The sequence below is a fragment of the Jaculus jaculus genome, chromosome 3 (assembly GCF_020740685.1).
Source record: "Jaculus jaculus isolate mJacJac1 chromosome 3, mJacJac1.mat.Y.cur, whole genome shotgun sequence".
NCBI lineage: Eukaryota > Metazoa > Chordata > Mammalia > Rodentia > Dipodidae > Jaculus > Jaculus jaculus.
This window is the reverse complement of record NC_059104.1, coordinates 55,796,292-55,819,396: the sequence shown is the minus strand read 5'-3', so window position 1 is coordinate 55,819,396 and position 23,105 is coordinate 55,796,292.

Here is a 23,105-nt window from a genome sequence, read left to right as displayed (position 1 = left end):
AATGTGGACAGGGGATAGGGAGGGAATTACCATAGGATATTTTTTTATAATCATGGAAAATGCTAATAAACATTGAAAAAAAAACTGATAATGGTCCTGGATATACTGGAAAAAAATTCCAAAATTTCTGTCATCAACTACAAATTAAATTATTTATATTTCTATCTCTACTCAATACCCTTTCTTCATAAGGAACAGCAGTCAATGGATTTGGATCCCATCCTAGTTCAGCAAAGCTCATTTTAACTTTGCTGACTTATGCAAAGACTTGATTTCCAATCAAATCACTTTCACAGTTCCAGTGGGCATGAATTTTGAGAATGACACTATTCAGCCTGGTTTATTAACTCTTCTAGTCACAAGCACAATTAGACAACTATAATTTCTAATTGGACTAGATTGTAATTACCTCATGGAAGCAAGAGAAAACTGTAAAATTCTGTTTGCCAAGTTCCTTTTCAATCATGTTTGAAATTGCATTCCCTGCCTTCGATAGGAAGAAAGAAATGAAAGGAATTGAAGTGGAGGTTTCCTTCTGGCTATTCTTACTGCAAATAGTGATAGTGTGACTCTTCATGGGGATATATGTATAAATGTCTACACAAGTCAAATAAGGCATGGATGACAGTCAAATAAATGATTCCTAAACTGGATGGTGGTCAACTAATTTTATTTGGGCTTCTCATAGGGGCATGGGTGACCTAAAAGCAGGCAGCTGTATCACTGAAAAAAAAAAATTATAGCATGCATGATAATTCATAAGAGCAGCATCACTGGAGCTTCCTGCACAAGTTGAAGGCAGGTCCATGGAAGAGTCTACTCTCATCCTCCCCTTCTTCTAGAACCCTGGGAACTGGCCATGAGATTCTTATAACTTCTGAACTTCTCAAAGCTTTACCAGTGTCCTTAATCGTATGCCTCCCTTTTCCTCCAGGAGAGAATATTTCAATTTGGACAAAATAGCTATCAAAAAAGAGACCTCACATAGCAAACCTAAGAATAAGAGATAATGACTGGCAAACACAGAGAAAGAAACCTTGGAAGCAAATATGTATAAGAACATATTGAAATTCCCATTAACGAAATGGATGGCATAATAGTTTTTACTTAGAAAAATGTTAGTAGAGTCATCTTCATTACCCATGGACTCTATATTTATAAATGAATTTATTTGCTGAAATGTATTTTTAATACAAAAACTAATGAGTATGGTCATTTGCAGACATGCATAAAATGAGAAAAAAGGAAAGGATTTCAAGTCCCAGGATCTCAGCTGAAAAAACAGGACCAATGATCTTCATGTCACAGACACCCTACAATAAAGTGTATATAGTATTTCTACTCTGTTTAGTATTGTGTTCTTAATTTTTCTGCTTCCTCTTCTCCATGATGGTTTTAATCTTTTACATTTCTTTCAACCTTAGAACTGTAAGACATGTAAACTAGGATTACATATTGATTACTTGAAAAAAAAATGATGTTATCGGAAGCTCACAGTAAATGTAGCCAATATTCTCATAGCAATAATGCATTTTAGTATTGATTAATATTATGTTCTTAGTACATTAACAGAAAATAACTATTTTGAATGGTAAGAACTGAATTTTAGAGCATAGAGAACAGTATCAGTCTTTGTGTTAGTAAGAAAGCAACTGAACACAGTTATATATCCAAATAGCATAAAGGTCATTATCAATATGTGCATAGTGATGATTTTGAGATGGGGAAGACTTTTTACTAGACATTGCTTCTCTGTATTTTTTTTTTATTTTTATTCCATGATTCTAACTTATAGTGTGACAAAATCAACAATATATAATTCCTAATGGAAGCTCTTTAAGGCAAATATTTTATTTCATAGTCCTATAGACAGTCTGGTATAAAATATAATATAATATTATATATATTTTATATATGTATGTATGTATGCATATATATATGTATGTATGTGTGTGTATATATATATGTGTGTGTGTATATATATATATATATATACATATATATATATATATATATATATATATATATATATAATGTATAATCATTGGGCTTCTGTGTGAGAAGGAAAATACTTAGTAGCAGAAGCCAGTAAGTTAAAAAGGAGATATAAAGGGAAGAGAAAGGAAGGGAGGAGGGTACTTAATAGGTTGGTATTATATATATGTAACTACAATGATTGAGATGGGGAGGTAATATGATGGAGAATGGAATTTCAAAGGGGAAAGTGTGGGGGGGAGGGAGGGTATTACCATGGGATATTTTTTATAATCATGGAAAATATTAATAAAAAATTGTGAAAAAAAATAAAAAATTAAAAAAAGATTTGCTTTGTATCCTAATATATGGTCTATTCTAGAGAATGTTCCATGTGCTGCTGAAAAAAATGTATATTCTGCAGCTTTTGGATGAAATGTCCTGGATATATCTGTTAGGTCCATTCCTTCTATAATCTCATTTAGTCCAGATGCCTCTCTGTTTATTTTTTCCCAGGATGACCTGTCAATTGATGAAAGTGGGATGTTGAAGTCCCCCACTACCACTGTGTTTGGTGTTATCTGTGACCTTAGTTCTAATAGCGTTTGTGTTATGAATTTGGGAGCACCCATGTTAGGTGCATATATGTTTAGGATTGTAATGTCCTCCTGTTGGAGTGTGCACTTTATCAATATAAAGTGACCTTCCTTATCTTTCTTGACTAACAGACTGAAGTCTACCTTGTCAGATATTAAGATAGCAACCCCTGCTTGTTTTCTAGGCCCATTTGCTTGAAACACCGTTTTCCAACCTTTCACCCTAAGATTATGTCCATCCTTTGTAGAAAGGTGAGTTTCTTGGAGACAACAAATTGTAGGATCCTGCTTTAAAAAAAAAAAAAAAAATTGTTAATTTTTACTTATTTAAGAGTGACAGCGAGAGAGAGAGAGAAAGAGGCAGATAGAGAGAGAGAAAAAAATGGGCATGCCAGGGCTTCCAGCCACTGCAAATGAACTCCAGACGCATGTGCCCCCTTGTGAATCTGGCTAACCTGGGTACTAGGGAATTGAGCCTCGAACTGGGGTCCTTAGGCTTCACAGGCAAGTGCTTAAACCACTAGGCCATCTCTCCAGCCCAGGATCCTGCTTTTTAACCCAGTCTGCAAACCTATGTCTTTTGGCTGGGGCATTGAGGCCATTGATATTAAGAGATATTATTAAAATGTATGTATTCATGTTTGCCATTTTGTTTTTTTTTTAGTTCTGATTCTACCTTTCCTTTCTTGTGTTAACTAGTATTTGAGTATTGTTTGTTTTTTCTAGGTTCCTTATATGTGTGCTTTTCCTTCTCTTTGGCTTGCAGGATGCTTTCAAGTATTTTTTGTAGAGCTGGTTTTGTCTTCAAATACTCCTTTAGCCTTCTTTTGTCGTGGAATGTCCTTATTTCTCTGTCTTTTTGAATGGATAGATTTGCAGGATAAAGTAATCTTGGTTGACAGTTGTCATCCTTCAGAATTTGGAATACATCACTTCAAGCCCTTCTGGCTATTAAAGTTTGTGTTGAGTAATCTGCTGTAATCCTGAAGGGCTTGCCTTTGTAGGTAACTTGAGTTTTCTCTCTAACTGCTTTCAATATATATATATATATATATATATATATATATATATATATATATATATATGTATATATATATATATATATATATATATATATTTTTTTTTTCTTTTAGATTGTGTGTTTGGTAGTTTGATAATAATATGATGAGGAGAGGTTCTTTCCAGGTTTTGTCTGGCTGGGGTTCTAAAGGCTTCCTGTATCTGCATTGGCACCTCTTTCCCAATTTGGGTGAGGTTTTCTCCTATGATTTTGTTGAAGACGCCTACTATTCCTTTGGAGTGAAATTCTTTTCTTTCTACTATGCCCTGAATTCTTACATTTGATCTTTTCATAGTGTCCCAAATATCTTGAAATTTCCATTCATACTTTTCTATTAGTTTGTCTCTCTTTGTTGGACTGTATTAGATCTGCCATCTGGTCTGCTAGCTTAGATATTCTGTCCTCTCCTTCATCCATTCTACTGGTGAGATTTTCTACAGAGTTATTTTTATTTCATTAACTGTGTTCTTCATCACTAGTGATTTTGACTGGTATTTCTTTATTATTTCTACTTCCTTATTTATGTCTTATATTGACTTTTTTATTTTATTAAATTGGTGTCCTGTGTCTTCTTTGATTCCCTTGATTTCCTTTTTGATTCCTTTGATTTCTTCTTTGATTTCTTTGTACATATTTACAATCATTCTTTTGAAATCTTTCTCAGGCATTTCCCTAACTTGTTCTCACTGGAGGTCATTTTTGATGCATTAATACGTTTAGGTGGATTTATATTGTCTTGCTTTTTGGTGTTTCTTGTGTTATAATGTATATATTTTTGCATCTTGGATTAAGTTAATGCTTGGATTATAACAACCAGATCCTCTATCAACAAAGAGGTCTGTTGAGGGTTCCAAGTCAGTTTGTGACCAAGTGAGACCCTTCCCTGGTGCAGTCCCAGTTACCTTTTTGGATGATTTTGGTCTTAGTTATGTGTCCCTCTTTGGTGCCCTGTGGGTTCAAGTAGGCTGGCTGAACATCACTGGACTGATGTTCTGTTACTGGAACTGGGCACTGGCTTTTCCTGTGGGCCAAGCCAAACCTGGCAGCTGTGGCCCCATGACCTGGCAATGCCGCTGCTGGAGCTGCCACTGCTGAAGCCCCGGCTGCTACAGCTGGAACTGCTGCTGCTGGATCCACCACTGCTGCTGCTGGAGTTGGAGCTAGAGCTGCTGCTGCTGCCACAGCTGGATCTGCCGCTGCCAGAGCTGCTGCTGCTGCCAGAGCTAGAGCCGGAGCCACTGCTTCCACTGCTGTTGCCAGAGCAGCTGCTGCCAGACCTGAAGCTGCCACCGCCGGGGATGCTTAGGCCTGCCTGTGTGGGCTCTGGATGCCCTGGATCTCTCCTACTTCTCTGTTTTAGTTTTTTATACACCTCACTTTTTAGTAAAAGTGTGTATTTTATTGGGTATTCTTTGGCCTTTTCTCCCCTAGGCTGCTTTGGTGTGGTTACTAAGCCATTATCTTAACTGGAAGTCTTCACCTCCTTTTTTGGAATTTTTTTTTTTTTTTTCTTTCTGTATGAAGAGAGTTTCAGGTCTTATGCTCAAGCCTTTAATCCATTTGGACTTGAGTTTTGTGTATGGAGAGATGAGTGGGTCTATTTTATTTTATTTTTAAATTTTTGTTGTTGTTGTTGTTTTTTTTTTTGTGGTAGGGTCTCACTCTAGCACAAGCTGACCTGGAATTCAATATGTAGTCTCAGTGGAGCCTGCACTCATAGAGATACTCCTACTTCTGCCGCGTGAGTGCTGGGATTAAAGATGTGTAGCACCATGCCTATCTAATTTTATTTTTCTACATATGGTGATCCAATTTGTTCAACACCATTTGTTGAAAATGTGCATTTTCTCCAGTCTACATTAAGATCAAGTAGCTGTAGTTACTTAACCTAAGTTTTGGGTCTTTAATTCTGTTCCATTGGTCTATGTTTCTGTTCTGTTCTTATGCAATTACCATGCTATTTTTGTTACTATGGCTTTGAAATATAGCTTTTGATCAGGTATGATGATACCTCCACAGGGTTTTGTGTGTGTGTGTGTGTGCTGAGGATTTATTTGGATATCCTGAGGCCTGCTGCCATTTCATGAGTTTTGCACAAATTTTACTGAGGAATTTTGTGTCTATGCTTATCAGAAATATTGGTCTTTAGTTTTCTTTTGTGTCTCTATATGGTCTTGGTAATAGTGTAATACTAAGTTCATAGAGGGATTTAGCAAACATTCATTTATTGGCAGTTTTGTTGCATTGAGAAGTTGTTTTAGTTCTATAAATGTTTGGTACATTTTGGCTTTGAATTGACTTGGGTCTGGATTTTTATAAATGGGCGACTCAATGATCCACTTAATCTTGTTTGGTGTTCTAAATCTATTCATGTAAATTCATCTCTTCTGATTTATTTTTGTAGCTCATAGGAGTCAAGAAATTAAACTACTTTTTGCAGATTTCTAATTTTTGTGGAATATAGGGTGTTGAAACATGTGTGACTTGCCCAATTTCTTTGGTCTCTGTTGTCACAACTGTTTCATCTCTAATTTTGTCCCTTCATATTTTTCTTCTTGTTTTTTTTTTTTTTTTTTTTTTGCTCAAAGTTTTAACAATCTTGATTTTTCTTTAAGCTTTAGTTTCATTTATTTATTTACATGAGTGAGAAACAAGGAGAGAAAGAGAGAGAGAGAGAGAGAGAATTAGAATAGGCATGCCAGGATCCCAAGCAACTGCAAATGAACAAATTCATGTTTCACTCTTCTGTGTTTGGCTTATGTGGGTCTTGGGTAATTATACCTAGATCTTTTGTCTTGTAGGAAACTGCCTTAGCCACTAAGCCATCTCTCCAGTCCCCCTTTTTTGAAGAAGAATCGGTTCTTCATTTAATCAATTTTTAAAAATGTTTTCTTCACTTCCAATTAATTGATTTCTGCCCTGATCTAATAAAAATAAATATTATTTCTTTCTGTCAGATATTTTTGGGTTTGGATCGTTCTTATTTTTCCAAAGCCTTCTGATGGATCATTATGTTTTGTATTTGAAGTATGTCTATTTTTGTGATGTAGTCATTTAGTGCTTTAAACTTCCTTCTATGGCAATCTCTATTGTGTCCCATAAGTTTTGGTATATTTTGTTTTTATTAGGATTTCTTTTCTAGGAACTTTTTGATTTCCTTTTTTGATTTGCTCCTTGATTCTCTTGTTCAATGGTGTGTTGTTCACTCTTTAGTAATAAGTGTATTTTTCTTGTTTCTCTTGGTGTTGATTTCTAGCCTTATTATATTATGGTCAGATATAATACAAGGAGTTGTGTTAGTTTTCCTAAATATATGTAGACTTGTTTTATGCCTTAATATATGATCTATTTTAGAGAAAGTTCCATAGGCTCCTTAAAAGAATATGTATTCTATGGAGTTTGTTTGGAATATTCTGTAGATATCTTTTAAGTTCATTTGCTCTATAGTATTATCTAAATCCATTTTTTTTTTAAATTTTCTGCTTTGATGGTCTGTCAGTTGAGATAGTAGGGTATTTAAATCAGCTACTATGAGTGTAGTAGAATTTATTTCTTATTTAATGTCTAGTAGATTTTTCTTTATAAAATTTGTACACTTGTGTTGGTGCACATATGGGTTGTTAAGTTCATTTATGTTCAGAGTTATAACTAAGAGGTTTGAATTGAACCTTGTCAGTTTGACAACGTTGTAGAGTATGGTGCTTTCTTGAATTTCATTTACTTACACTTCTGCTCTAGTTTTGATTTTTGACTTTTTTTTTTTTCATTCCTGCAGCTCTTCAGTATGTTTTCTATTTTCTTTTTTTTTTTTCAACTTGGATTTAATTTTTTTATTTATATTAGAAACCAAATTTATAGTAAGTAAACACCACATTTGAGGGTATTTTCTAATGTGTGAAATATTACATTCTGTATTCTTTGTAGGGTTGGGTTAGTGCTCATTATTTATAAAGGCAGTTTTTATCGTTGAAGTCGTGTTTTCATCTATTTTACAGGATAATTTAGTGGTTACAGTCATATAGGTTTGCAGTTATGATCTTTTAAACTTTGAATTACTACATTCCAAGCCCTTCTGACTTTTAGAGTTTTCATTGAAAAATTGGAAATAATTCTGATAGGCTTATCTTTGTAAGTCATGAGCTGTTTCCCTCTTAGAGAATTGAATAGTCTCCCTTTGCCTTTAGTGTTTTGCCTATAATATGATATGGAGATTTTTTTTCTCCAATCCTGTCTATTTGGTATACTGTGTGCATCCTGTACATGGTTGGGCAATGACTTGTTCACATGAGTCAGAAACTTTTCTTCTATAATTTTATTGAAAATAATTTCTATGACCTTCTCCTATAGTTCTTCCCCTTCTTGATTGTGTATTATTCAAATGTTTTGTCTTTTAAAAGTGCCCAACATTTCCCTCATATTCTATTGATAGATGTTTTTAAACTTGTCATTGATTTTGGCCTCTTTATCTATTTCTTCTGTTGTTTTCCAGCCCTGATAATTTGTCCTCCACATGATATATTATGTTGGTTAGGGTTTCTTAATACCTTCTTCAATGAGAAATTTCATTTTGTGTTCTGTTAAGTTTTCTTTCAGTATCTCCATCTCTCATTGAATTCAATTTTCATTTCTTTTGGGGGGGGTAACTAGTTTTGGACTCAGTGTATACAGTCAAGTTGGTACCATCATTAACCTCCTCCCTGCCCTCCCTGCTCTACAGGGACCCTCCTAATTGGGGAATGTGGGTCCTGCATTGTAGGGTTAGCTATTAGTTATGGGTAGGAGGCAATGTCTCTGTGTATCATGACTCAACATATGGCTCTGGCATTCTTTCTTCCCCCTCTTTCACAAATTTCCCTGAACCATGCTGGGTTCATTTTAGGTCTGCTACAGTGATGAGATCTTGATATGGCTTTCTTATTATTTCTTAAATTCATTCTTGAATTTTTCCATGTCCACATTGAGTTAATGCCACTCTCCATAGAGTTCTTTTTGTTGTTGCTGCTGATGATAATTCTCATCAATGTCATTGAGACATTTCTGGAAATTATTGCTTATTCTTTTCTATTACATTAATTCATCTATTGAACTCTTATTTTTTTCTATTCCATGCAATCCATCTATATATTCATGGCCTCATTAAGTTTGTAGAGTATGCTTAGTGTAATTGGATTTTGAAATTCTGTATCTAAAATTTCCTATAAGTTTTCCTTGATGGCTTCCAATTTCGGGCTAGGCATTCTTGGTAAGGATACATTGCTTTGGTTTCTTATGTTATTTGTATTTAGTGAGCATTTGCCCATCTCAAGGAGAAAAAAAAAAAAAAGGAAGGAAGGAAATGGAAAGCCTTAAGAGCAAAGAAAGAACAAAGGGAAGGGCAATATAGCATAAGAACAGAGCAGTGGTAGGCTTGCCCAATAAATTGCCTTTGGATGTTAAATAGGAAAGGTATAGATATATCTATAGGTATATTTATGGAGGGATAGAGAACTGGATAGAGGGACAGAATATGAAAACTGACTGATTTTGGAGTATTTCTGAAGTCTGTTCGTTTCCTACCCAGGTCTTAGACGCATGTCCTGTCCTTGGGTGTTCCTTTATGGTAGATGGTACATTTCTCCTCTCTGAGTCCAGGCTTCCTTGGAAACTCACAGTACTGTTGTTGTCCCAGTCCAAGGACAATTCTTCATAGGGAGACTCTCTGGTCAGGTCACATATCTGCATATATCTTTTTGTTTCTTCAGGGATGTATGGATGCTCACTCCCTGATGTGAAGCTTTTTCTAATGTCTTGCAGGGTGCCTGGAGTCTGGTACCTCCCATATATGTTAATTGCCACCTAATTTTCTATATTTTGAATACTGTATGCATCTTATTCAGTTTTCTTGCCTGCAGGCTTATAAGGTCTTCCAGGAGTGAGGAATTTTACTTTACAGGGTTTTCCTGCCATCCCCATATTTGATTTATTTTGTGGTGATTATTTTACTATTTTAACTCGTATGTTTTTGCTTTCTATGGATAACAGCCACATAGAAGCTATGAAGAATTTTTGTTATCTACTTTATTTATTGCTGGGATTCTACCATTCTAATTGTATGCACAAATCTATGCTCAAACATAGGACTATTGATTATAATTTCTGTTTTAGTATTAAGTACTTGCATGGCAATATATGTATGATTATATCCAATGACAATATTAGCCACCAAAAATGGATTGAAACTTGTCTCAGAAAACAGACTCAAAGGGTTGGAGAGATGGCTTACCAGTTAAGACTTTTGCCTGTGAAGCCTAAGAACTTAGGTACACATTTCCAGGTCCCACATAGCTAGACACAGTGACACAAGTCTGCAATGTTGCACATGAACACAAGGGGGTGAAAGCATCTAGAGTTCATTTGAAAAAGGCTGAAGATCCTGGTGCAGCCATACACTATCTCTCTAAAAGAAAAAAAAAAAAAAGAGAGAGAGAGAGAGAGAGAGAGAATTTGTTTGCAGTGGCTAGAGGCCCAAAGTACCCATTCTTTGTCTCTTCCTCTGTTTCTCCCTCTCTCTCAAATAAATAACTAAATAACATTATATATATATATATATATATCAGCAGCACATGGAACATTCTCTAAAATAGACCATATATTAGGACACAAAGCAATTTTTAACAAATACAGGAAAATTGAAATAAATCCTTGCATTCTATCTGACCACAATGGAATCAAACTACAAATCAATAGCAAGAAAGGCTATAGGGCATACACAAAATAATGGAAATTAAACAACCCATTACTAAATGATGAATGGGTCAATGAAGAAATCAAGAAGGAAGTCAAAAAATTCCTAGAGTCAAACGATAATTAGAACACAACATACCAAAATCTCTGGGACACAATGAAGGCAGTCCTAAGAGGTAAATTTATAGCTTTAAATGCCTATGTTAAGAAAATAAAAAGGTCACAAGTATATGACCTGATGCTTCACCTTAAAACCTTAGAAAAAGAAGAACAAAGTAAACCAAAAATCACTAGATGGGAAGAAATACTAAAAAGTAGGGCAGAAATTAATGAAATAGAAACCAAAAAAAAAAAAAAAATCCAAAGAATCAATGAAACAAAGAGTTGGTTATTTGAAAAGATAAACAAGATTGATAAACCCTTAGAAAATCTGACCAAAAGAGAGAAGAGACACAAATTAATAAAATTAGAGATGAAAAAGGTAACATCACAACAGATGCCAGAGAAATTCAAAAAGTCATAGGGACATACTTTAAAAAAAAGTATATACTCCATACAGTATGACAATCTTAAAGAAATGGATGATTTTCTTGATTTATATGACCTACATAAATTAAATCAAGATGAGATTAATCACTTACATAGACTGAAAACAAGCATGGAGATCCAAGCAGTTATCAAAAATCTTCCAACTAAAAAATGTCCAGGCCCAGATGGATTCAGTGCTGAATTTTACCAGACCTTCAGGGAAGAACTAATGCCATTGTTTCTTAAGATTTTTCCATAAAATAGAAAAAGAAGGAATCCTACCAAACTCCTACAAAGTCTGCATCACCCTGATACCAAACCAGGCAAAGATAAAGCAAAGATAAAAAATTACAGACCAATCTCCCTCATGAGCATAGTTGCAAAAATTCTCAACAAAATATTGGGAAAATGAATACAAGAATATATCAGAAAGATCATTCATCCGGACCAAGTAGGCTTTATGCCAGAGATGCAGGGATGGTTCAACATACACAAATCAAGAAATGTAATACATTATGTAAATGTACTGAAGGACAAAAATCATATGATCATCTCATTAGATGCAGAAAATCATTTGACAAAGTCCAACATCCCTTCATGATAAAAGTCCTACAGAGACTGGGAATAGAAGGAACATATCTCAATAGCATAAAGGCTATTTATGACAAGCCTACAGCCCACATACTAGTAAATGGGAAAAAACCTGGAAGCTATTCCACTAAAATCATGAACAAGTCAAGGGTGTCCACTGTCCCCACTTTTATTTAATATAGTACTGGAAGTTTTAGCCATAGCAATAAGGCAAGAGAAACACATAAAAGGGGTACAAATTGGAAAGGAAGAGATCAAGTAATAATTATTGGCAGATGGCATGATTCTATATATAAAGGACCCTAAAGACTCTACCAGCAAACTGTTATAGCTGATAAACACCTAAAGCCATGTAGCAGGATACAAAACAAATACACAGAAATCAGTAGCATTCCTATATGGTAACAACAACTGCACAGAGAAGGAAATCAGAGAATCACTCCCATTCACAATTGCATCAAAGAAAATAAAGTACCTTGGAATAAATGTAACCAAGGAAGTAAAGGATCTCTACATGAAAACTATAAAATGCTCAAGCGAGAAATTGCAGAAGAAACTAGGAAATGGAAAAACATCCCTTGTTCCTGGATCAGAAGAATTAATATTGTGAATATGGCAATCTTACCAAAGCAATCTACACATTTTTAAAAATATTTTTATTTATTTGAGAGTGAGAGAGAGAGAGGGAGGGAGGGAGAGAATGGGTGTGCCAGGGCCTCCAGCCACTGCAAATGAACTCCAGATGCATGCACCCCCTTGTGCATCTGGCTTATGTGGGTCCTGGGGAATCGAGCCTCAAACTGGGCTCCTTAGGCTTCACAGGCAAGCACTTAACCACTAAGCCATCTCTCCAGCCCCCGCAATCTACACATTTAATGCAATCCCCATCAAAATACCAATGGCATTCTTCATGGAAATAGAAAAAGCAATCCAAAAATTCATTTGGAATCACAAAAAAAACTCGAATATCTAAAATAATACTTAGCAACAAAAATGAAGCTGGTGGTATCACTATACCTGATTTTAACCTATACTACAGGGCCATAGTAACAAAATTAGCATGGTACTGGCAGAAAAGCAGACATGTAGATCAATGAAACAGAATAGAGGACCCAGATGCAAGTCCAAGTAGCTATAGCCACCTGATATTTGATAAAAATGCCAAAAATACTCACTGGAGAAAAGGCAGCCTCTTCAGCAAATGGTACTGGGAAAACTGGATATTTATCTGTAGAAAGATGAAAATAGATTTTTCTCTCTCTCCATGCACAAGAATTAAGTCCAAATGGATTAAAGACCTTAACATCAGACCTGAAACTCTGAAACTGCTAGAGCAAAACGTAGGGGAAAGCCTTCAACATATTGGTCTTGGCAAAGACTTTCTGAATATAACCCCAATGCTCAGGCAATAAAGCCACAGACTGACTGCTGGGACCTCATGAAATTACAAAGATAATTAAAATGTGGTGTGGATATATACACAGGGTAATTTATTTGGCTGTAAAATCATGAGATTATGAAATGTGCAAATCAATAGTTGAAGCTGGAAAGAATTATATTAAGTAATAATACTAATTAATAACATTATCATAATATTAAGGCCTAGAAAGACACAGTATATCCTCTCTCGTATGTGATTGTCAGCTTCTAAATGTTAAATATATGTTAAATGTGCATCTAGAATAAAGGTGGGGAAAACCCTGGAAAGTAGAAAGAGGCCCCCGAAACTGGAGAAAAGAGACTTTGGGGGGGGGGTGAAGACAATAGAACTCATGCAACATGAAAATGGAAAGGTAAATAAAGGAGGAAAAGGGTACAGCTGGAAAGGGGGGATAGGGAGATGGAGGGTAAGGAGAAAATGACCAAAGTATTGTGAAAATGTCATTAAAACCTGTTACTTTGTAAGCTAATTAAAATATGCTTAAACCTAAAATTTAAAAAAGAAGAAAAAAGAAAATAAAATAGTTTCAAAAGTCATATGAAAACAAACAAACAAAAGCCTCAGATAGCCAAAAACATCCTCATCAAAAAGTATACTACTACCTATACCACCACCATTTCTCATTTCTCAATATAGTAGGAAGCCATACTAGCAAAAACAGCATAGCACTGGCAGAAAAAAAGACACATAGATCAATGGAGTCAAAGATCCAGGTGTTAGGTTTAGTAACTACAGCAACCTTATCTTTGACAACAGGCAAAAAATTCATACCAGAGAAAAAGACAACATTTTCCATAAATGGTGCTGGAGTTACTGGATAACCAAAGGTGGAAGAATGAATCTAGGATGTCTGATCTTACTTGCACAAAAATCAGTAGCAGAGGCCAGGAAAAAAAAAAGGTAAAAGAAAGGGAGGGAGGGGGGACTTAATAGGATGGTATTGTGTATATATAAATAGAAGAATAGTACAATGTGGGTGAAAAGGGCCAGGTGAGGTAGGGGAAGAGATTGAGTTAAGGAAAGGTGGCTAATCAAAAATCTAAGAGGATATAATTCAGTCATATGGAAACTCACTTTTTTTTTTTTTTTTTTTTTTTTTTGACAATGGGACACTTGGGAGCCATAGATAGTTGCCAAAAACTTTCCAGTGCCAGGGATGGGATACCCTCCAGTGAATTGTTGGCCAGGGAGGTCCTGATGTCCTCAAAACATTACAGGCCATTACCAAAGCCCTTGGTTTCTCACCAGGATGGTAAGACTCTATTGCTGAATACTCCACATACTTGAGCTGCAAGATCACTGTGAAATCCTGCTATAGCTGAGCTGAAAACCTCCTCCATGTAGACCAGCTGACAGAAAGCTGGAAAAAGGCATGCTGCATGCAATTCAATGGGAGAGAGAAATCACCAGTGGAGATCCTCATCAGTGGATAATAAAAGCATTATTTTTAGCCAGCCAGGCCAAATGAGCCAACAGGTGCAATAGTGGCACATTTGTTATGGAGGAAACCAACAGCCCTCTAATTTGACTGGAGGCCCACTCCATGGGAGGGAATATATCCCTGATACTGAAAGCCTAAAACAGGGGTAGTCATGAGCCCTAGGGGTGTAACATCTGCTGCTGTCTGGCTAAATGTATATATACTCCACTCACCAAACTGCCCAGTCAGCACTTTTCTTAGTGTCCATACCTATACATTAATGCTACGCTCACTTTTGTTTAGAGAAGCTTCTCTTTTCAGATGCCAGTGACCTTGGGATGACTCAGAAGGCACCATGGTGCTGAGAAGAAGTAACAGAGGAGTGCTTAGCACTGAAATTTCTCTATCACACCTTTCAAGGCTCAGGATACATTGCAGAAGAGGTGGGAAAAAGAATGTAAGAGCCAAAGGAAGGGTAGGAGTCCTTACAACATGCTCTTCCAGACACAAAATGGCCGGGATATCCATGACCTCAGTCCATGAAAGTACCTATAAAAGAGAAAAATAAAATGCATCAAAATAAAAGAGAGACTGGTTGACAGGGGAAGAGGATATGATAGAAAGTGGACTTTCAAAGGGTAAAGATGGGGGAAGGAGGAAATTACAAGGGGATGTTGTTTATAATTATGGAAGTTGTCAATAAAGAAAAATTAAATTAAAAATAATCAACTTCAAACGTGTTCAGGACCACAATGGAAGACCTGAAACTATGAAACAAATAAAAGAAAAAGTAGGAATAACTCTCTAAAATAGACATAGGGACACACTTTCTGAATAGGATCCTAATAGCCCAGGTAATTAGACAAACACTTAACTATTGAGACCTCATGAAAGAAAAGCAAAGAAACAAACAAACTATTGTACAGGTAAATAAACCATCAAGAGATAAGTCAAAGAATGGGACTATATCTTCCCCAGCTATACATCCAATAGTGGCTTAAAATCTAGAATATACCAAGAACTAAAAATCTAAGCAACAACAACAACAAAATGAATTATCTACTCAAAAAAAAAAAAAAAATACAACAGGGAACTTAAGAAAGTTCTCAAAGGAAGAAATACAATAGCCAGTAAACATCTAAAAAGATGTTCAACATTTTTAGTCACTTGGGGTAAATGCAAATTAAAACAACTTTGAAATTTCATCTTAATCCAGTCAGAATGACTATCATCAAAATTCAAATAACAGAGAACAAATCAAATTAAAAATGTTGGCAAGAATATGTTCAAAGAGGAATCCTCATCAACTGCTGATGGGAATTCAAACTGATAAAGCCACTAGAAAATCAGTATGGAATTTTATCAATAATCTGAAAAGATAGGCTGGAGAGTTGGCTCAAGCTATTAAGGCACTTGCCGGCAAAGCCTAAAGGCAGATGCACAAAGTGGTGCACATATCTGGAATATGTTTGCAGTGGCTAGTGGCGCTGGTGCACCCATTCACACACTCACACAAACATACTCTCTCTCTACCTCCTTACAATAAATAAATGCATATATGTTTAAATATTTAAAAATCATTTTTAATAATTTTTAATTAGTTATGTATATAGTGTATATATAGCCATGATGGTACATTGTTAGCCTTCTCCATGTCGTTCTCTCCCCCAGCCCATGCAGATTGTGGGAGTGGTCTTCAATTATGGGGAAGAGGCAATGTTTCTGTGCATAATGACCCAACTTATGGCTCTAACAATCTTGATCCAACTATACCACTCCTGAGCTTAAACCCAAAAGACTCTAGACATTTAATTTATAGATATTTGCTCAAAGATCTTTATTGTTGTTCTATTTACTATAGCTAAGAACTGGAATCATCCCACATACTATCAACTAATGTATGGATAATGAAGATATGGTACATATCCACAGTGGAATTCCACTCAGCGTTAAGGAAAAATAAAATTATGAAATTTGCCAGAAAGTTGATGGACTTGGAAAAATCATACTGAGAGGTTATACAGGGTCATAAACACAAATGTCACATGCTCTCTCCTATCTGGATTTCACATGGAACAGTTTGATTTGTTTATAAGTTGTAGTAAGCATCATTATTGGCAAGGAAACTAGTCTGAAGCTATTAGGAGGAACCAGGAAGGGAGAAGAGGAGCATACTTGAAGGGCAAGAGGAATGAAAGATTACAGGGTGTGGAAGGGTCTTGGAGGTGACTTGGGTAAGGGAGGGCTGGAAGATGGGAATATGCAAAACTAATGACAGCATAAATCAGTACCATAGAAAAATTCCTTTTGATTAGCTAATTAAAAGATACAGCTATTAATAAGAGATGGTAATGTGGTACTAGGCAGAAGTATACTGTGGGATGGTAGAGAAAGCTTAACCTTAAAACCATAGGTTCTGGCTGGTAAGTCTCAATGCCAGAACTGTGTTACCTCCTTACAGTGAGTTGTTTGTCAGAGACACCTATAAGGCCACTAAAACAATGTAGTCCCATTGCCCAAACACTTGCTTACCCTCCAGATATAAATGATAAGACTCTGCTACTGAAGGTACCACAGGCTACAGTCAGAGGACATCAAGAGATCTCGCTGGGACTGAAATAAAAACCAGCTTCCTGCTGGCTAGCTCTCATAGTGCTGGATAGAGCTGTGTAAAAGGTTGGGGGATAATGAACAACTAGGGAATTCTGCAAGCTACGAAAACAACCAGCCTGGAAAGATGTACACACTTGTGCTGTAGTAGCACACAGGATATGGGGATAATCATCTACTCTCTGATTGGATATAAGGCACACTAAGTGGGAAGGAATTTATAACTACTGTTGAGTACCAAGTCAGAAGCCTATGGCTTGGAAAGTCATAGACTATCAAGGGAAGCTTTCACTGTTCTTTGTCCAAAATGAGAAGGTATACCTGTCAAAAAATCTTCTAAATGTCTAAATTTAATCCTTTTGATACATGCTGCTCTCACTCTTGGCTAAAGAATCTGATTTTTATGTATGACAGTGAATACCAGGAAAACACAAGATTCTGAAAAGTATGAAAAGAAAAGAAAGACATGAGATTCCATGGCATTTGCCAATGCCCAGGAAAAATTTCAAAAGAAATCTATTAAATGTGAATGCTACTCTCACAGACAGCCTGAAAGTATCTACCATGTGAGAGTTGTACACACTCAAGAGACTCAAAACACATAAAAGCAGATAATGGGAGGCCGAAGAGCATTCAAAACTAAAAAAGATTTACAACATGCCCTCCAAGGCTCAGGGAACACTGCAGAAGATGGAACAGAAAGAAGTTAAGAGCCTCAGGTTTAGAAGGTTTTATACTGCCCACCCTCTCAGGATGAATAATGTACTCAAGAGCCTAAAATGAATACTAATAATCCCACTGAAAAGGGCCCTCAGTAGGATGGTGTCAGGGGAAGGGAGCATAAGAGTACAAGCCAATAAGAATATTACCAATATGCAATACATTTATACAATAAAGTTGTCAAAAAATAACGAGTATAATGAATTATTTAAGCTTCTGTATAATATCATTCATTGTATTAATTCAATTTATTTAAATTTATTACCTTAATATGGAAAAATAACCAAAACCCATGTATTTTTCAAAATCATGTCTTAAAACTGTTTTATATTGTGAAAATCTTGCCAAATGACATTTCCAAAAATATTAATATCTTGAAAACAACCAAGATGCAAACAATACATTAACCAAATTGTAAATCATTCAAATAAATGAAAATATTTAGATGTAAATTCTTGCTCACCTAGCTTCTAAATTGATATTTCACATTCATACTTTATATTTGCATCTGAATCCCAATAGTAATTGTAATAAATGATTGCAATTACTAAAGTCTAAAATTGTGGCAAATTAAATTCAGCACATAAATCGTAGTTTTGGTATAATTTTTAACTTATTTTTTTCTTCAAATAGGACTTTGTAATAATCATAACAATTATTAAGTCATTGAAAAATTCTCTCTGCCTGGGGATGACTGACCACAACATGAACCTCCAAAGATATCATAAAATTCTACAACCTAAAAGACAGACCAAATGGTTGAACTTTCACCAGGCCCTTAGAGGGATCACCTGAGTCACAAGCACTTGGAGAGGGTACAATGAAGACTGACCTTAATCTTTTCCTGTTTCTGTTTCTCTCTTCTCTTCTCTTCTCTTCTCTTCTCTTCTCTTCTCTTCTCTTCTCTTCTCTTCTCTTCTCTTCTCTTCTCTTCTCTCATTTCTTTATTTCTTTTATAATACTTATCTTTTTCTTCCCTCTCTTCTTGGGCACTGACCTGTAACTCCCAGTACCAGCAGGTGGCTATCATCCACAATAAGCTCTTGATCAGAGAGACCTACAAGGTCTCCCAAAAGAAAACAGATTTCTGTCAGAGTACTTGATGACCCACCAAAGGTTAGTGGTAAGATCCTACTGCTGAAGACAACATATGCTGCTGGCATGTAACATGGAGTGACATGGCCAGAAGATGAAAGAAAGTCAGTCCCCAGACAGCACATCTAGTGCCAGAAGGTGCTACATAAGCAACTGGGGGAAAATGACCAACATCTGTCAAAGCAACTCAAGGTCTAAGCTACTTAGCAGCAAACAACCTGACATGATGCTTACACAAGTGCAATAGTGGCACACAGCCACAGCCAGGTTGGGAAACCAACTGCTCTTGATTTGGCTAACTGATCTGCTCAGTGGAAGGGAACCCATAGCTGGAGCTGGGAAATAAGTCAGAACCATATTCAAAATGAGGCTGCTTTCCATTATCAAGCTACCATCAATTGTGGGCTACAAAAAAGGGCCTATACCTATTAAATTCTCTCTAAAACAATAGGGGTTATCTCATTTGTCTGGTGCTAACTTTACTCTCCGTTGGAGAATCTGCTTCTCCTTTTCAGATAGACACAGATCCTAAGGAGAGAACTGCCTGATCAAAAGGTCCCCCGGCTAAAACTAAGAACAATTGGCGGAAGTAAGGGTGCTGTTTCCCTGGTGATCTGGGTACTAGCACAAGGGTGAAAGAGAACAACACAGGGAAAAATCAACTCCTACCAAATCAGAGAGTCAGAGACCCAGAGGCCCCCAACACCTAATCACTGAAGCAGACCAAAAATGAATCCAAAGGGCTGAAGGAAATTTTGTGGAGGAGGGGGTAGAAAGAATGTCAGAGCCACACATTGGATCATGATACCCAGAGACATTTCCTCCTACCCATAACTGAGGGCTAACTTCACAATGCATGACCTATATACCTCAACAAGGAAGGGCCAGGTGTAGGGGGTAGGGCATGGAGTAGCCTAACAAAGATATCAACTTGACTGCATTCACTGAGTACAAAACTAATTAATAAAAAATTAATTATTTTTTATTTTTATTTATTTATTTGAGAGTGACAGAGAGAGAAAGAGGCAGAGAGAGAGGAGAGTGGGCGCATCAGGGCTTGTAGCCACCCAAAGGAACTCCAGACACGTGCACCCACTTGTGCATCTGGCTAAGGTGGATCCTGGGTAATCAAGCCTCAAAACAAGGTCCTTAGGCTTCACATGCAAGCACGCTTAACCACTAAGCCATCTCTCCAGCCCAGATTAAAATTTTTATAAAAACCTTTTGAGGAAGAAAAAATACTTAAATGATCATATTAAAAGTCTTATGGTAAGGACAATGAAAGGTTTTTTGTTATCAATTATAAGATAAACTGATTTAAAAAATAAACTGGAGAAGAATTTTTAAATGTTGGATATTAAATGTTTGATGAAAAAGATTGTTACAGAGTGGTAACATAAACTGTAGGGTAAAAGTATGTAAATGAAGATATGCACAAACTTAAACAGAAGATTAAAGAAAAAGTTTATTAACTAAATTTTAAAGTACCTGGACAGATTACACTTCTTAAGATACAAAGTGATGGGCTGGAGAGATGATTTGCGGTTAAGCGTTCGCCTATGAAGCCTATGGACCCCGGTTCGAGGCTCGGTTCCCCAGGTCCCACGTTAGCCAGATGCACAAGGGGGCGCACGCACGCATCTGGAGTTCGTTTGCAGTGGCTGGAAGCCCTGGCACGCCCATTCTCTCTCTCTCCCTCTATCTGTCTTTCTCTCTGTGTTTGTCGCTCTCAAATAAATAAATAAAAAAGTGAACAAAAAAAAAATTTAAAAAAAAAAAAGATACAAAGTGACTATTAACCTAGGGCCTTACATCAGACTAACAAAGGATGCTCCTGGCTGGTAGCAAGTTGCTATGGTATTCACGATGTAAACTTAAAAATTACAACTTTAACTCACTGATGCTATTATACTCATGATAATGGTTGTGAAAGACTAACTTTAGAGTACTCAACCATGTTAAGTAGGTCTCTCTATTGATCCTTCTTGTAACTGAATCTTAAGATTAATATTGGCTTATTAATACTTAAAACTTTTCTTAGGTTATTATATCTAAAACCCTGCCTTCAAAAATCTTACACAAGAATTACTTTACTCTCTTTTCCTATTCTATAAGGTATATAGACCACATTTGGAGACACTAAACAGCATTTATCTATCATAAACTTGGAAACTATTCCTTAATTCTTCCAAAAGCACATTCTTAATACTTCTGATTTAACTTATGTCATTACTGAATAAGTTTACCAAAGTGTCACAGGCAAAATTGTAGAGTTGATTAAGATTTAAATAGTTACAGATTGTGTCTTGGAGTTTGTGCATACTTAAGTTCACTACAGTTCTATAAAATTAATTAGGAAGAGATTAAAAATATTTCTGGCTCAACAGTTAAATGTGGTTGTTTTCAAAGCCAGATACACATGGAGCATACATTTGGAGATTGTTTGCAATGACAAATGGCCCTGGCATGCCCATTCCCTCTCTTCTCCATGAGACTTGTCTACTTTTCATTAGATCATAGCATTTTAGACCAGTTCCTCTGTTCTTTGGGTATATTAAATATAGCTGAATTAACTTTAGAAACTGATTTATAGATTGGGTGAACATATTATTTAGCCTTTAAAAGTACTAAATCTCCTCCTAATGTGTGTGTGTGTGTATATATATATATATATATATATATGGTATCCCAAGTCTGATGGACTTCAAGCAATTTGAAGGTTTTTATCTTCATGTTTAAGCCAAAAATGGTACTACATAATATAGATTTCTTATTTATATTGAATTTTGTTAGCAGATCTTTTGTTAGTAGCTAGCTTCTGTAGCCTCATGTATCTTAAATATATCAACTTTACTTGGTGTCATTATCAGACTTCTCCAGATATCCAAATATTGTAATCTGGTTTATACAAAGTCCATGGCATTTGCCTATCAATAAGTAAAACTATTGAGCTGAACCAATCAATAATAGTAGAATATAAAAGAAAATGTAAACTTTAGATCTTGCATTTCATTTGCTTAATGTTATTTTTGGCCATTCAGATATTTGAAAAAACAAAATACCTTGAAAGTTAAGTAAAGTTTTTCTTAATGTGCTTTTTCTCTTAAAAAAATTAAAGGCTAGAGTAATTTTTATTTGTTTACTTTGTTGAGATAGGGGGGTCACTATAGCTCAGACTGTCCTGGAACTCACTCTGTAGTTCCAGGGTGGCTTCAAGCACAGAGTGACCCTACTTCTGCATCCCAAGTGCATGCCTGACTAAAACCCTATAATTTAAAAATCATTTTTGTCTTGGTCATGCTGGTTTTGCTGTAGAATTTGGTCATTGTGACTTTGTTCTCAGACAAACTAGGAAGTTCCCCAGGTCTTAGAGAATCCTACTGTACAAAAACAATGTTAATAGAGTTTGTCTAAGCTTTACATAACAGTCATAAATATTTCTTTAATTAAGCCATAAAATTGTTTAGTGGTAAAAGGAAATTATTTATGAAATTACTTTGTGTCTGTCATAACGTCTGTAATGTATGTTAAAATCAGGCTAACTTAACTCAGCAACGACTACATTTGACTTTATTCTTAAGCTATGTATAATCAGTCTCAGGTAAGGTTTCATTTAAGTAAGTTCATTGCTTATAGACATATTGATATGTAAGACATATTTCCTGCACTAGGAAAATAATCTTAAACTACTGTTCTGCTTCCAGGTTGGGGAATAATTGATACCTGTATAGTAATACAGACTAACCAAAGTTGATTTCTAACACAGTTATTATACTGTCTTACCTTTTCCTGACATAAAATATTTAGATTAAACCAATTGGTTTAAAATTATTAATAATATTGCTTGAAAGGCTACTAAAATGTTCTGCATGTACTTACACTGACACCTGACAACTAAACTTAAATGCTAATCAGAATGTATTAAACTATTGTGTCATTCTCTGTCCAGATCTGCTTTGCTAACCAGATATATTCTGCACCTTTTTTACTAAATCTGTTGTGCTAATCAGATATGCAAGTCTCTCTGAGTGATTAATATCCATGTATATAAGCCAAAGTAAATTGGAAATATCAGATCTAAAAGTATAACCAATAGCTTGGTTCATGCTCCCAGGTCAGAAGGCCACAGGAGATGATGGGACACTTGGTGATTTCTAGCCTCTAGTAAGTCACCTGTCTTCTTGATCAGAGAGGATATGAAGACCCAGATATGAATTCCAAGTAGGTATATCTGCAACAGGAGAGTCACATTGGAGGAAAATCAGTCCTCCAGGCTTTCCAGAAGAGTGAGGGCCATTTCTCAATGGTCCTTTAATGTCTCTCCTGCAGTGCCATTATTGACTTCTA